Source organism: Odontomachus brunneus, unplaced genomic scaffold, assembly GCF_010583005.1.
Source record: "Odontomachus brunneus isolate Ranch 3 - 2012 unplaced genomic scaffold, Obru_v1 Obru_scaffold_054, whole genome shotgun sequence".
In the NCBI taxonomy this organism is placed as follows: domain Eukaryota; kingdom Metazoa; phylum Arthropoda; class Insecta; order Hymenoptera; family Formicidae; genus Odontomachus; species Odontomachus brunneus.
Genome location: NW_022639504.1, coordinates 1,539,049 through 1,552,012, shown reverse-complemented (window position 1 = coordinate 1,552,012; position 12,964 = coordinate 1,539,049). Strand labels below are relative to the sequence as shown.

The following is a 12,964-nucleotide window of genomic DNA, read 5'->3' as shown; positions in this document are numbered from 1 at the left end:
GTATACGTACGTTTTTACGATCGCTATAAACATGGTTTCGCGGTTTCGCGTTGAGACGTCGGAACTCTGCCAGTTCATAAAGCATACACAGACGCGAAAGTTGAAGAGATCCAACTGACTGACGGACTCGCGTCTCGTGCATGGTTTTGCGGCAAAGAGTCGAGGAAAGAAAGGAAAAATCCGGCCTGCTTAGTCGATCGCACTCGCCTTTTATGCCGACGTCGTAACGGTACACGTGGACGCGTCTAAGAAGTATTTTATGCTTTTCGCGACACTAACTCTTATACGCACGGATATTCCATCAGTATATCTGTAAAAAATTATTATCCTCCCGCAAGGATATATAGATATGCCACAAATGTTGGCTCGTGCGATAAGTAATTTCGAATCTGTCAGGCAAAATAAAACTATCATATTTTTATGCCATTTCATGAAACAATATATACGGAAGATGAGAGAACATCAAAACAGCGCATATATATTATTCCATAAAATAATGTCGACACAAAAATACAATCGTTTCATTTCACCCGAAAAATCCGAAGCAACTTGTTACACAACCCGATATTTGTGAATATTTAAATAATTGAATCTCTTTTTCTCTCCCTATCTCTCTTTCTTTTAATCGGCAATATTTTTGCTGTAATCAAATATTATTCATGTCAGGTTAAAGCGCCGTCTTTCGTAACTTTTACAGCATCGATAAGTCCTCATATTTTCCGTGCGAAGAAAAAGATAGTAAGTTGATAAAAGAAGTCCGAGGTCGGAAGTGCTTAAAGTGTTATTATAATCGAGCAACAACGCGATACGTTTTTAAGCTCGATACAGAAGCAGTGGAATTTTCGGGATTGAATCACGAGAGAGGAATTCAAATGCACATAGCCGGTCCTTTACCGGCAGTCCGGTATTTACACGGACAGTCCGTCAATCTCGCGGGTTCGCATCGCGCGCATTGTTCGACGATGAATCCGCGCGACACCATGAGAGCAATATATGGAGCGCGATGCGGATTTGCGACGCTTTATTTCGCCTCTATATCGGCCCCGTCAAAATGGAACGCCCACGGCGAACGGTGCTTTACGACGTTCGTTCCGTCGCGCGATCCGACTGCCGTAACTGTTTGCCCGCCGCGATAAATCCGCGTTCGATTATTCCCGCGACGATATTCCACCGCGACGTGACACAAGTCGACGGATTTTATGCGAGAGGCGTCGATCGTGCTTTCACACGCGTGACTCCGCGTAGCGTGCGAATTATCGTCGGCGTATAATTTCCTCGTCGTAATCGCGGAACAGTCATAGCTTTATCATGATTGAGGACCCGCAGATGTCCCACTTTCCTTGCGGCGCACAGGCCATCGTGAAGCGGAGGCGTAAGAGACTTCGTCGTCGTCGACGTCGACGAGGATAAGGATGTTATTGCCGTTAAGATAAATTTTGTTCTCTCCTCCTCCCTCCCTCCCTCTCTCTCTCTCTCTCTCTCTATTGATGCTCAACTAAATGGACTTTCCTCGTAGAGATAGAAAACTCGCCTTCCCCCTCATGTAAACTATTCCCCGACGCGAATAAATATCGGCGACGGATGCATCGAGCAAGTTGTATCGACGATATTTATATTTCAATGCTCCTCCGTATGAAACGAATTTTGTAGAAGCGTCTCCGCGATCGGCTCGTTCACCATTCTCGACGACGTTGGGAAATTCATCCCGCGCGACGCCCTCGCATCACGAGGTAGTCTTGATAAAATGTGCGTGGAAAGGAACTTCGACGCGATTGACTCACAATGGCATCTCGCGAAAGGGACACACGAAATCTCTTTCCATGGGTAATCCCACGTCCCCTCACTAACCCATCGACCCTATATCGAGGAGAGCGAACTCGTCCATCTCCCGTGGAGCGAGAGTGCAATTTCATCGTCTCACAGTTTCGTCTTGAGTAACCCTCGGCCGACCCCTGGACCGAGGGTCTCTCTGAGAAACATGGGTCGCGCCCAGGGAAAGAGTTCGGCCTCGTTGCATCCGCCACGTCGCGATGCGATCGAAGAAGCAGCGCGACGGAGGAGGCTGTGTCCGAGGAGCGGCACCGAAGAGCAGTGTCTGAAGAGCGTTCGTCGTGACGCGACGTGATAAACGTCCGCTCAAGTAGCGCGACGTTCCTAAGTTACGACACTCGGGGTCGCTTACACGCCGCGTCCATTGTCATTAACAGCGAGCGGGACCAAGTTTCCAGTCCGTTCGAACTCCATCAACTTCCCTACTTTCCAGGATCAGATACGCGCCTCGCGAACTCGACGTCCCCTCGTGCCGGCCGCGGATACGGGCGAAATTCATGAGGTATCATGAATTAGCAGCGCGAAATTAAGAACACCGCGTTATTTCCGACTAACTAACTAACTAACCCATTTCCCTCCTTGGCGACACGCGTTTTCCCAAATTTCACGCGATCGCCGAGTAACTTGGACTTTTCAAATCGCCGTAAATTTCGCGCTGCGAGGAGAACGAGTTTCGAATCTCCGGGGCCAAGAGGGTGATATGAATCATAAACAGCGCGTCTCCCGAGAGTTTATTGGGAACGCGAGGGTCAGAGAGACAGACGCGTAAACGCGCCATCGTTTCTGTCTTTTCTCGTCTTTCTTAACTCTCACCACCTACGTCACGCTTAAAGCCATCGTCCGGAGAAGAAGCGAGCCGAGATAGTTGACCGAGCTGGGAAACTACTCGGAATTACTTAATCAGGATCGTCGGTGTGACCCTTTTACGCGAGTCGAAACGCAGAAAGTTCGACGGCGGATCGTCGAAGGATCCGCTCATGAGAGTCTCACTTGCATCCTCCGCGGCGCGATTCCAGTGTGTCGCTAGGACGACGCCCTCCTCGTCGCCTGTGCCGTGACGACGGTGGTTACGAGCCGTAAATCCCAATCCTCCAGCTAGGTAACAACGTCTAGCCATGCAAGTAGCACGCCCAGCTACCGCACAGACGAGCGTCGTCTCGTTCCGCCTATTGTAGAAGTTACCGTCGTGTCGACGCGATCAAAGCGCAACGACGGCACAATCAACTCGACCGTTAACGTCCGTATCGTGAAAATCCGTCGCGGACGTCGCTGTGGAGTCGCAAATTTTCCGCCGAGGAAAACACAATTACCGAGAGAACGAATTACGGGTTTCGCGGTTCCTTCAAATTCGCAACTCTCGTCAACATATTCGCGCGAATGAATGCGCTTAGGAATTTCTCGACATTTCTGCAACGATTGAAAATTCTCACGCATCAGAATGAATTTCGTAAATTTCTGTGTCGTATCATTTGCAAAACTAGGCAATTAATTAATATTAACTAACAGTAAGATTTGAAAAGGCACATAAGGAGTAAGCACGGATGTTTAGTGCTATTAAATACTAATATTACTTTTTAATATTAATATAATTGTGGAAGGATAAAATTGTCCAGTATGTTAAACGCACGTATCGAAATTTTTCTTCGATTATCGTACGCGGAGAATCAATCTTTCATACTTAGACCGATCCTTGAGTCCCAATTTTTATATATATTTTTTTTATTAAAATCCCAAAACCCCATTAAACCGATGACTCAAATAGATTCATTATATATGTTGCGAAAAAACTGCCTCCGCCAGGACTCGAACCTGGAACCTCCCCACTTTCCGGGCGGGAATTAATGAATATTAACGCTAAAGTGTCCAATATTATTAAACACTTTATCTTCCTCTGTGATTTTAATAACAAGATTTTAATTATCTCACAAACCGTGAATAGACTCTCATTGGCACTCCTTGTAGCTTCTACTTTAGACAATATCTACGCAAGAGCCTGTTTATATGTAATAATTAATAATTAATAAAAATGACTGATAAATAATATACACATGTAAATTAATTTAAAAGTTTAGAAATTTGAAAATTGATAATCTGGGACATACAACTCCATGTCTTCGCCGTTATGTCCTCGCCGCAGCGAGAGAACTCGCGCCAGTCAAAGACCACGAGTTTCTAATTATCATGCTGCTGTGTCATTTAGTGAGTTTACCCGCGATGCATCGAGAGACAGGCACTCCAGTACACTCGAGTGCTCGCGAAGCAGGCCGCGATAGCTCCAGTATGAATATCGGATAAGAACCGCGCGGCGTAGTGGGCGCGCGGATGCATCGTGCATTAGAGGCTTAATATTTATAGCGCTCGGTGTACCGTGATTAGCGTCATCTTGTTACTCGCGGCGCGTCATCTTACCCCCGTTATGATTCCGTCGAGATGAACGTGCGCGCATGAGAGAGTAGAGTAGAGAAACCACTCTTCGATCACCCTCCGCGTCCTCGCACGTGTCAACGACGTCGAAAAGGGGCGCACGACCTTTTAATCTCACAACAACTCACGCGAGCCCCTCTGATCCTCCGGACTCCGCTTCCGCATTCGACGTTATCGCAAGACGTTTCCGCGGGCAAGCTCGCGAGATTATCGGGGAGATCCCCTTCGCGCTTTCTCTTCCATTTTTCTTTCTTACTTTTCACTTGGCAGCTATGCTTTTCCTCGCGAATCTCCAGCCGACGTGGAGTGCGACGCATGCGTCGGAGAGCGGCCGACGTGTGCTCGCGACAGGCCGCGAAAATTCTCCAGTTGGCGCCGCGACGCGCTCGAAGGAGCTCTCGTTCGCACGGCGAACGTACAGGAAGAAGCGTGCAAGAATACGCGCGTGCTTTCCCGCCAGTCAGAAAAGATAAAAAACAGAGAGAGAAAAAAGAAAGAGAGAGAGAGAGAGAGAGAGAGCGGAGGAGAGAAAGAGAGAGCCACGTGCCGAAAATAATTTTCCTCTTCCGGAAATCTCGAGCGAGCGGGAGAGCGTGCGCGCGTGTACGCGCGCGCGATCCGATCGCGCGAGAGAGATGCGACGATGCGACCGGTTACGCACCGCGAGGTAATTATAGAACCATTATTGTTGGAATGTCCGGCCCGTCGAATATCTCGAAGCGATTCGCGCGCGCGTTTAACGGGCCGCCCCGTTTCTGATCGCGGGCGCGCGCGTCAAGTGATTTGCATGTCGCGGCGTGCGTGGAGCGAGGCAATTTGGCAGGATGCATGTTAAGCATTGCGTTCTCTAATTGACGGGTGAAGGTAATGAGCGATCGATCGATCGCGTTAATTAGCGAGCGGCGAAAAGCCGCGGTTGTCATTATTGTGGCTGCACTGTTTGTCGTCGGCTCTGTTCGGTCCGTCGTTAAGGTAAAAGTGTCTGGATATTCTTGTTGTTCTTGTCTTCGAACATACGAATGCTTTCGACACACACGGAAGAAGAGTTTCAATTCGTGTGATCGAGTGGGGACCAGACGAAAAACTCGTCGACGAAAAACAATATCTTTGTTACTGTGATCGAAGACTTTCGTCTGCATCAACATTCAGCTGCGTTAAGATTCGGTTAAAATAACCGAGAGCAATTGGTTGTGTCGAAATCTCCAACGGAAATCTTCCTGTTCTTACAACCGAGTTCTTAATCTGGTTATCAGGAAATTAAACTAATGTTGTTCTTTTTCCGTGTAAAAAATATATGTATATGTTTTTTATATTAAAAGTTTAAATATTTATGTTAAAAAAAATGGTCTTTAAAATATTCGTATTTTCAAGACCAAAAGAATGTTTAAGACTAACTACGTGTCGGGGCATCGGCACCTTAACCTTTTTCTAGTTTCTTCTTTTCAACGCGAACAATTCAAATGAATTCGAGTTCTGAAGTATTTTAACAGCACGCGCGACTAATGGACAGTTGACATCGTCACGTAAATTCTGTGTAAAATCTCATCAGAAATTTCCTCCGAAATTTGCTTTAATTAAACGTGCGGGACGGCCGTCCACTTCCTGTCACGTAAAAATTGTCAACGCGACACATCGCATTATCTCGCTTCTGTACAAGAGAAGTAATCCAATTCGCGCGAGCGCAGGGTTATAAAGTCCTGTCCGCCGCCGGAATTTTAACAGATCGAACGAGTCCTATTAAGGATAATTAGGCCGCGGCGTGGAATTTAATTAGTTCTCGTGTTACAAGCGGTCGCGGCCAAATGAATATTTCAGTCGATGTAAAATATTTAAAAGATTATCTCCGCGCGCGCGATTATATCGCGTCGGGGGACGGCGCGAATTAAAACGCAACGGCTCTCGACGTGACGATGGCAGGTCGTGTGCCCGACGGAATATTCACGCTAGTCTATCTCGCGCGTTTCCGCAGAGTTATTAGACTATGTTTCTAACGCTAGACTTTTAACCATGTTTGCGCGTTCCCAAGGAGATTCGCGCGAGGAGTGCACGGCACGGTTAAGTGGCATGCGCGCATCGATGCCGCGCGGAAAATCAGATTCGGCTGCCGGAAATCGCGTTCACGCTGCGTGTTACGCGTCAGAGCGCGAGAAAGACGGAAAGTGCGCGACGGATTGACAGCTTGAACGTCGATTTACGAATGCGAAGGCTCGGCGGCCGCGATCGACTGACGGGAGCGATACGTCGCACGTGGAGGGGCAAAATTCGACTTTCGAGGGTGCACATTAGCGAACACTTCTCCCGTCGAGCTCGCTCGAACATGCCGCCGCATGCAACCTGAAAGAAAATGAGCTTCGCGGATATAGACTCGAGAATTGAATTGCTTTCGTGCCTATCGGAGTCCAGGTAGAATCCTCGCTTCATTGCGCTAACGCAAATATGAACTGCGAGTCGATAAGTCAATGATGGCGTAATAATTGCAAAATCTATATGAGACCTTCTTTCTCGTGTTAACAAACGTCACGCGCCGCGAATAATTTGCGTTATCATTGTGTTTCTTCTTCTCTCTTTGAGAAATTAATAAATCGACTCTAGAAACCTCAAAAGCCCCCTAAAAGATATGAAATAATTTTCGACTCGATATTTCTGTATGTCTATAATCATAATCTAATATTTTTACGATACAAGGAATCGACACGGAAACTTGACTGAATCAATAATCATGCCTTTTTCCATCATTTATCTCCCTAGATAAGATAAGATATGGTTACTTACCTAATTTTTTTGTCGAGCCGATTCTCTAATATTGTCGGAATACATTACAATAGTATTATAAGTATATAGGAATATTGAGTTAAAGTTATTTCATCCTCTTTTTAGAACTTTTAAGGTTTCTGAGGGCTGTTTATGTTTTTATTTTGTATTTTTTAATTACTTACTAAAAGCTTTTTTGTAATCAGTTAAAGATAAAAGTTTCATCCTGTAATTCTAAATGTTCTCGGAAAATGTTCTCAAGAAAGTAATGGAATTTCCAGATAACCCAGACAAATCCGGTTAATAACATTAATCTAAAAACCACGCAGATATAACGTACTGAATAATTTCCAAAAATTTTCTTCTCAATGTATTCAATGCTTCTCGAGTTATGAAGGATCACAAACACACATGCAAACATACATAGAATCTCCCTCTTAAAAGCCGATTTAAGAAATGGAACGATGAAACATCAGGATAGTGTTTCTTGGCGGAGGAAGGAGTGGGATCATCCGCATTCAGAGATTTAATTTGCGCAATTTATCTCGACGTCGACGTTCTCGTTTTATGTCGCAGCGGCTCGGATGCACGATTTCCGGAATCGCCCGTGTATATAGCTGCAAATCGATGCTCTTTACGAGCGATCGAACAGGGATGAAGGAATTCGGGTGATGAATGAAGATTGCTGTGTCGGGGACGGGGGTGCAGGGGTGGTGTCGCGCGTTTCGAAAGGATTTTCTCGAGGAGCGCGCTCTCGCCGGACGGAGATCCTTGTCAGCGCGTGCTCAAGTGCCTTTATTTCATCGGGTTTAAAGGCCAGCTTGTCGTTTACTGCTACTACGCTCCTCGAGGCGTCGCGATACCCCGTGAGCCCGTATGAGTCGTATTTGCGTCGTACGTTGAACGCTAAATATCGCCGCGCGATTCTCAGTCTACCCCGGAGAAAAAAAAAAAACGATAAAAAGGAGCGACAAACCGCGCTCGTCGCACGGAGCAAATAAATCTCACCCAAACGAACGGCCGTGTTTGACGCCGAACGCGAGATACGGGGCGCCGTATATTTTGCCGTATATCTCCCTCTCGTACGTAATGACGTCCGTTCGAAGCGCGATTGAATGCAGATCTGCACGAAGGGGCGAGATGCACACCTGGGAGAAACGAAACGCACGAACCGACTGTTATCACCAGCTCGCGGTTATCGCTAACGACGTTTCGCATCTTTCTGATCTCTCGCCGCGAAAATTCGCACGCGGCGACCGCGGTCCACTCACGCATACCCGCGCATTAACTAGCGCGTACAATAGCGGCATAATAGCGCAGACGGCCGATAAGCTAATAAAGTCGGGCGCGGCGCTCGTTAATGCCCCTTTTTTATCGCGAAAACGTGCCCAGGCGAGGTGTAATTATTACTATCGCGGCGAGACGATTTAATCGACGTCACGCTGCACCGTCCTGCACCGGGCGATCTTACGGCCTGACACAACCCTCCCTCCTTCTTTCCTTTCTCTCTCTGTTCCCCATTCTCGCCAGCCTGCTTTGCCCACCACCCTTGTGTGTATTCGCGCGTTTCACGTTTACGACTATTCGGAATCCAGCCACGATTCTGCGGCGGGCGGATCTCGTTTTTTTTTCTCCTTTCTCTCTTTCTCTCCGCCGCCGCATGCTGGCTCTCGCGTCGAACTTAAATTAAAAATGTTGGCTGGCTGCGACGTGACGCGAATAAAGGCGAGTCCTGTTGTCGGTGCGCGCGGACGCGTCATCGTGCGATACCGCGAGCTTTGATGGACGTTACTGGCAATATTTATAGATGAGGAGCAGACAGAGAAAAAGAAAGAGAGAGAATCAGAGATAGTGTAGGTGCCAAAGACGTATAATAGAAATTCACAGTGCCGCCAACGTCGAGGGTGTCAAAGTCTGCGGCGTAGCGCGTTGGAAGGAGATGGAAAAGCAATAACAGTTGATTAGACACGCCTGGCGGGAGGTTATAACACCTCCGAACGACGTGACAGTTTTAATGCATTAACGATATCGATGAAGGGGTTAACCGCATCGCGGAGATGTCGACCACGAGTCGTCCTCGCTCGTTACGACACGCCACGTTCCCTTCACGTACGCCTGTAACTCCCCTTAATTGTATTACGCGTCGCACGAATTCCTATCTCGTTTGATTTGCTCGTTATTATTTTATCGTCTCGCACGAGGACTTCCTCTTGCGCCGATGTTAACGATCCGGCGAGACGACGTACGTGAAGCTGAGTGAAGCCCAGCAGCGAATTGAAACTCCAGTGTCGCGCGTTTTAATCGCGATCGAAGAATTTTATAATCTGCCTGCGCGTGTAGATGAAAGATGAAGTTATAGGAGTAAAACGAAGGGATGCAGGCGTAAGGGATTCAAAGGGAGGCATTCAAGGAACTTCAAAGTTAGTTCGCAATTTCGAATTAATAAATTCTCCCCAATTATCGCTATTAAAAATCGCCCAGTCTCTCCGGGCTGAGAGAATTATTTCTCTTCTTTTCATGCCCGACGCGTTGTTCCCTCTTCTTCGTCCCAGATTCTTTGCAACAACCTAGGCGCACGCACACAAGCGCACGCATACACACTCACGTCCCATCAGTTTGCAGCAATAACCGCCGTTGGTGCGGCGCAACCGGGGCGCGAAATAGTCTTCTTCGGCGAAACCGAGATTCCCCGGGCGCCTTTCATCAACATGAAAAATATTCCGCCGTGAGAGCTCGCGTAATCACGTTTTAGCCGCCATTGCGGATAATTGCCCGGAGTTTTCTAAGCAGATCTAATAAGAAATTCCCGAAGTGTGGGTCGGAGCCTCTCTTGCGTACCTAATTAAAAACTAAATTTCCTAAAATCCCCCGTGCCCGACGGAGTTTCGGACCCCTTTATCGCCGCGGAGACGACTGTATACTTCAGCCAAGGTGGAAATGAAAATTTCCCTAATCTTCACGGCTGTCGAAATCCCAATATCGCAAGCGTGCCGCGCGAAATTGAGCTGCGCGCGATCCCGTGATAATTCCGCAGCTACAAATAACGAGAGTGCAATCCGATATTATTACTCACTTCCGCAGACCATTATGACGTCTCGTCATCTGCTTCTTTGAGAAGGAGAACGAGCGAGCGAGTGAGCATTTATTGAGATTCTAAAAGTGTATCTCCTCTCAGGATACGAAACATTACGAGAAATAATTTCAAGAGGCGCAATTACAATGTCGACAATCAGTATGCGGCACATTGAAACAGAGCGAGAGAGAGAAAAAGATCAAAAAGGAACAAAAAACGAGTTTAAAATCTCAAGAATCTCTAGAAACATTCCTCGAATTATTTCAAAAATTCTTAAAACGCTCGAGAGCTTACACTCGGTATCGCGCAAACGCGGATTCCGGCGACGGAGCCTCGCTCGTGAATCACGATCGTGCCCGTCGCATAGCAACTTCCCGCCCGTGATCCTTTCCGGGGGTGCAAGCGCGGCGCCGGCTGAAAGGTCCGAGAAATTCGTCCTCGCGAATCCTTACGTTCCGGCGCACGGACGTCCGGTGAATAGCGGATGTCTTCGAACCTGCGAGATGGCATTCTGCGGCGAATCTACGACGATGGAAATTGGAGGAGGGCGAAGCGCGTTGGGCCGAGGGGGGGGGGGATCCCACGATTGATACCTACGATTTGCGGGAGTGAGAGGACGGGCGCGGGGAAATAAGCGACGCGTCGCGACGAATCTCACCCGGGGATAAAATCCGCGCCGGGGACCTCCGCGTGAAAATGCGATTTGCGTTCGACTGTCGCGCGGCTCAGTGTCGATCGCTTAATTTCGAGTGTCCCTTCCCGACGACGACAATGGCGACGACGTGCGAGGGTCGCATTTAGATTTCAGAGGGATATCCTAAGTGGTTATTCGCGTTGAACGAGACTCGGGGAATATCATTGCGACCGAATGGTTCACGGCGCCGTTTCCACCCTCCGGTTCGCGATTTACGAGTTTTCGTTGTTTTTCCGACGTTGCGGTTTTGCAACATTGCACGCGTAATCGTCGTCGAGTTGAACCGTTCGTTCCGAGTCGTTGCGGATTATAGAGATACGCGACTGTTCTCGTATATCTTTCCAAATCACACTTAACATCCGACGACGCGAGAATACGAGCCGCTCGCCTTTCGTTTTGCTCGAGTTCTTGCGCGTTCTTAACTAGCGAACGTCAACCCTTCAAGTGTTGCGTATGGTCTATGGGTGTAGTCACCGAAAAGTTCGACAATCTTCTGGAATTCCGGCCGCATGGAGCGCTTTCACGTTGCACTGCTCCACACTTGAAGGGTCCAGGAAGTGCTGTAACTTCGCAAGTTCTGTCTCACTCTCATCATCCTTCTTGTCGCGGAATCCGCGAGCCGCGAAGAGGTACGTGAAGACGTCGCAAAAACGGAGCCGCCGCAATCGGGTCGCCGCAGCAATAAATTTTATCGTTCTAATGCGTCAATTGCTGACGCCTTTCAAACACAGCCTGCTTCGACCTCTCTTCTCCAACCTCTTTCTCTCTTTCTCTCGGACTCTCGTCTGATAAAACGGAACGTGAGGTTTCACCGTTTTCAAACCGTCTGACATATCGGCTCGACCTGCGCGTTCGTTAAATCGACGAAAGCGCGATCGACGCGTGTATCGCGTGTGAGCTGCCGGAGAAATCATCGTTGATCGATCGAACGTTTTCGACGGTGATCATAATCCCCGCAGTTGCGGCGTGACACCGCGGGAACATAACGCCAACACGGCGCTGTTCCAACAACGGCGCGGTCGGGTTCTCTCCCCTTAGGAAAATGAAGCTTCAAAGCTAAATAACGAATGGAGGAGGAGAAGAAGGCAAAGAGGGAGGAGAGAGCGAATCTTTGAAATATAAGTACGCCTGTTGAATGGACATTCCATTTGGAGAAAGAGAGAAAGATAAAGAGAAAAGAAAGAGGACGAGAAAACAGGTTCGCTCTTGAATTCTCCTTATTTCTTTAAATTCGCAACTCTGTGTTTGCACGCGGCCAGGGAAATGACGTTGTATTGCAACCGGAAAATAACCGTGGCTCCGTGGTTATTCCGAGCGCCTCTCGAATACACGCGGCGCGACCCGAATAGTCGCTGGAAATTAAAGATTTGTTTCTGTACAAGCACCCGGTGTATGATATGACGCTCTTGACTGCCGGCCGTTATCCCTGGAAATGGAAATTCTCGTCGCGCGCCACCCTTAAGCACCCCTCCGTCGCGTCGCTCCGCGCGCTCTATGTGCTTCGCGCGTGCAGAATTCGCCCGTCTGCAAACAGCCGGTTCGTCCGAAACGGCTCCGCTAAAACCGGCTGCTCCTCCGGCGGCCGATCCTCGACGCCGATAAGGATTTTCCCCGGCCAGGCCAGGCGTCCCCGGCTCGAAAATGAGCGTTCTTAGCGCCGGCGGGAGCGATTCGTTCAAATGCTCTTAGCATGCAAAACAAAGGGGCAACTTCGTTCACCTCCCTGCAGCGCAATTAGTTCCGCGAGGAGGAAGTTGTAATCGCGTTCTCGCTGTTTGCGAGTTTGTCGGCGGGGCGAAGGGGGTGAGAGGCGAGGGGCGCCCCGGCAAGTTTTTCCTCGGGATTTGCGGCACCGACCGTATCTCGTCGGCCGCCGCCTCTTTTATTCGCGGCCACTCGCGAGAAACCGAGTAACGCTCTCATTTTCGAGGCGAGTTCTCGCGCGAGTGCCGACACGGAATAGCATCTTGACACGCCCGCGAGAAAGAGGAGAGAGTCGTTCGCGTCGCGAACTTCTGCTCATAACCCGCCGATAATTGCCAAAGAAACGCGAGAGTCTCTCAAATTTCTCTATTACGTCGCCTCTCGCTCTTTATCGTGGGCGATCGAGTTGCAACACGGTATTACGTTGCCGAGCATTGTTCATTAAGAAAGAGAGAGGACAAGTTATTTTTCATACTAAAGGAGCAACA

At 48.5% G+C, this 12,964-nt stretch overlaps 1 protein-coding gene across 1 annotated transcript in view; it reads left to right on the top strand.

Moving 5' to 3' along the window:
* The first annotated feature begins 4,636 nt into the window (after nt 1-4,636).
* The window catches only part of LOC116845641 (probable G-protein coupled receptor B0563.6), a 48,515-nt gene continuing 40,187 nt past the window's right edge, over nt 4,637-12,964 (top strand). Inside the window, exon 1 of the mRNA XM_032818584.1 lies at nt 4,637-4,921. The gene's annotated coding sequence lies outside the window, so the exon portion shown is untranslated. The remainder of the gene's footprint in view (nt 4,922-12,964) is intronic.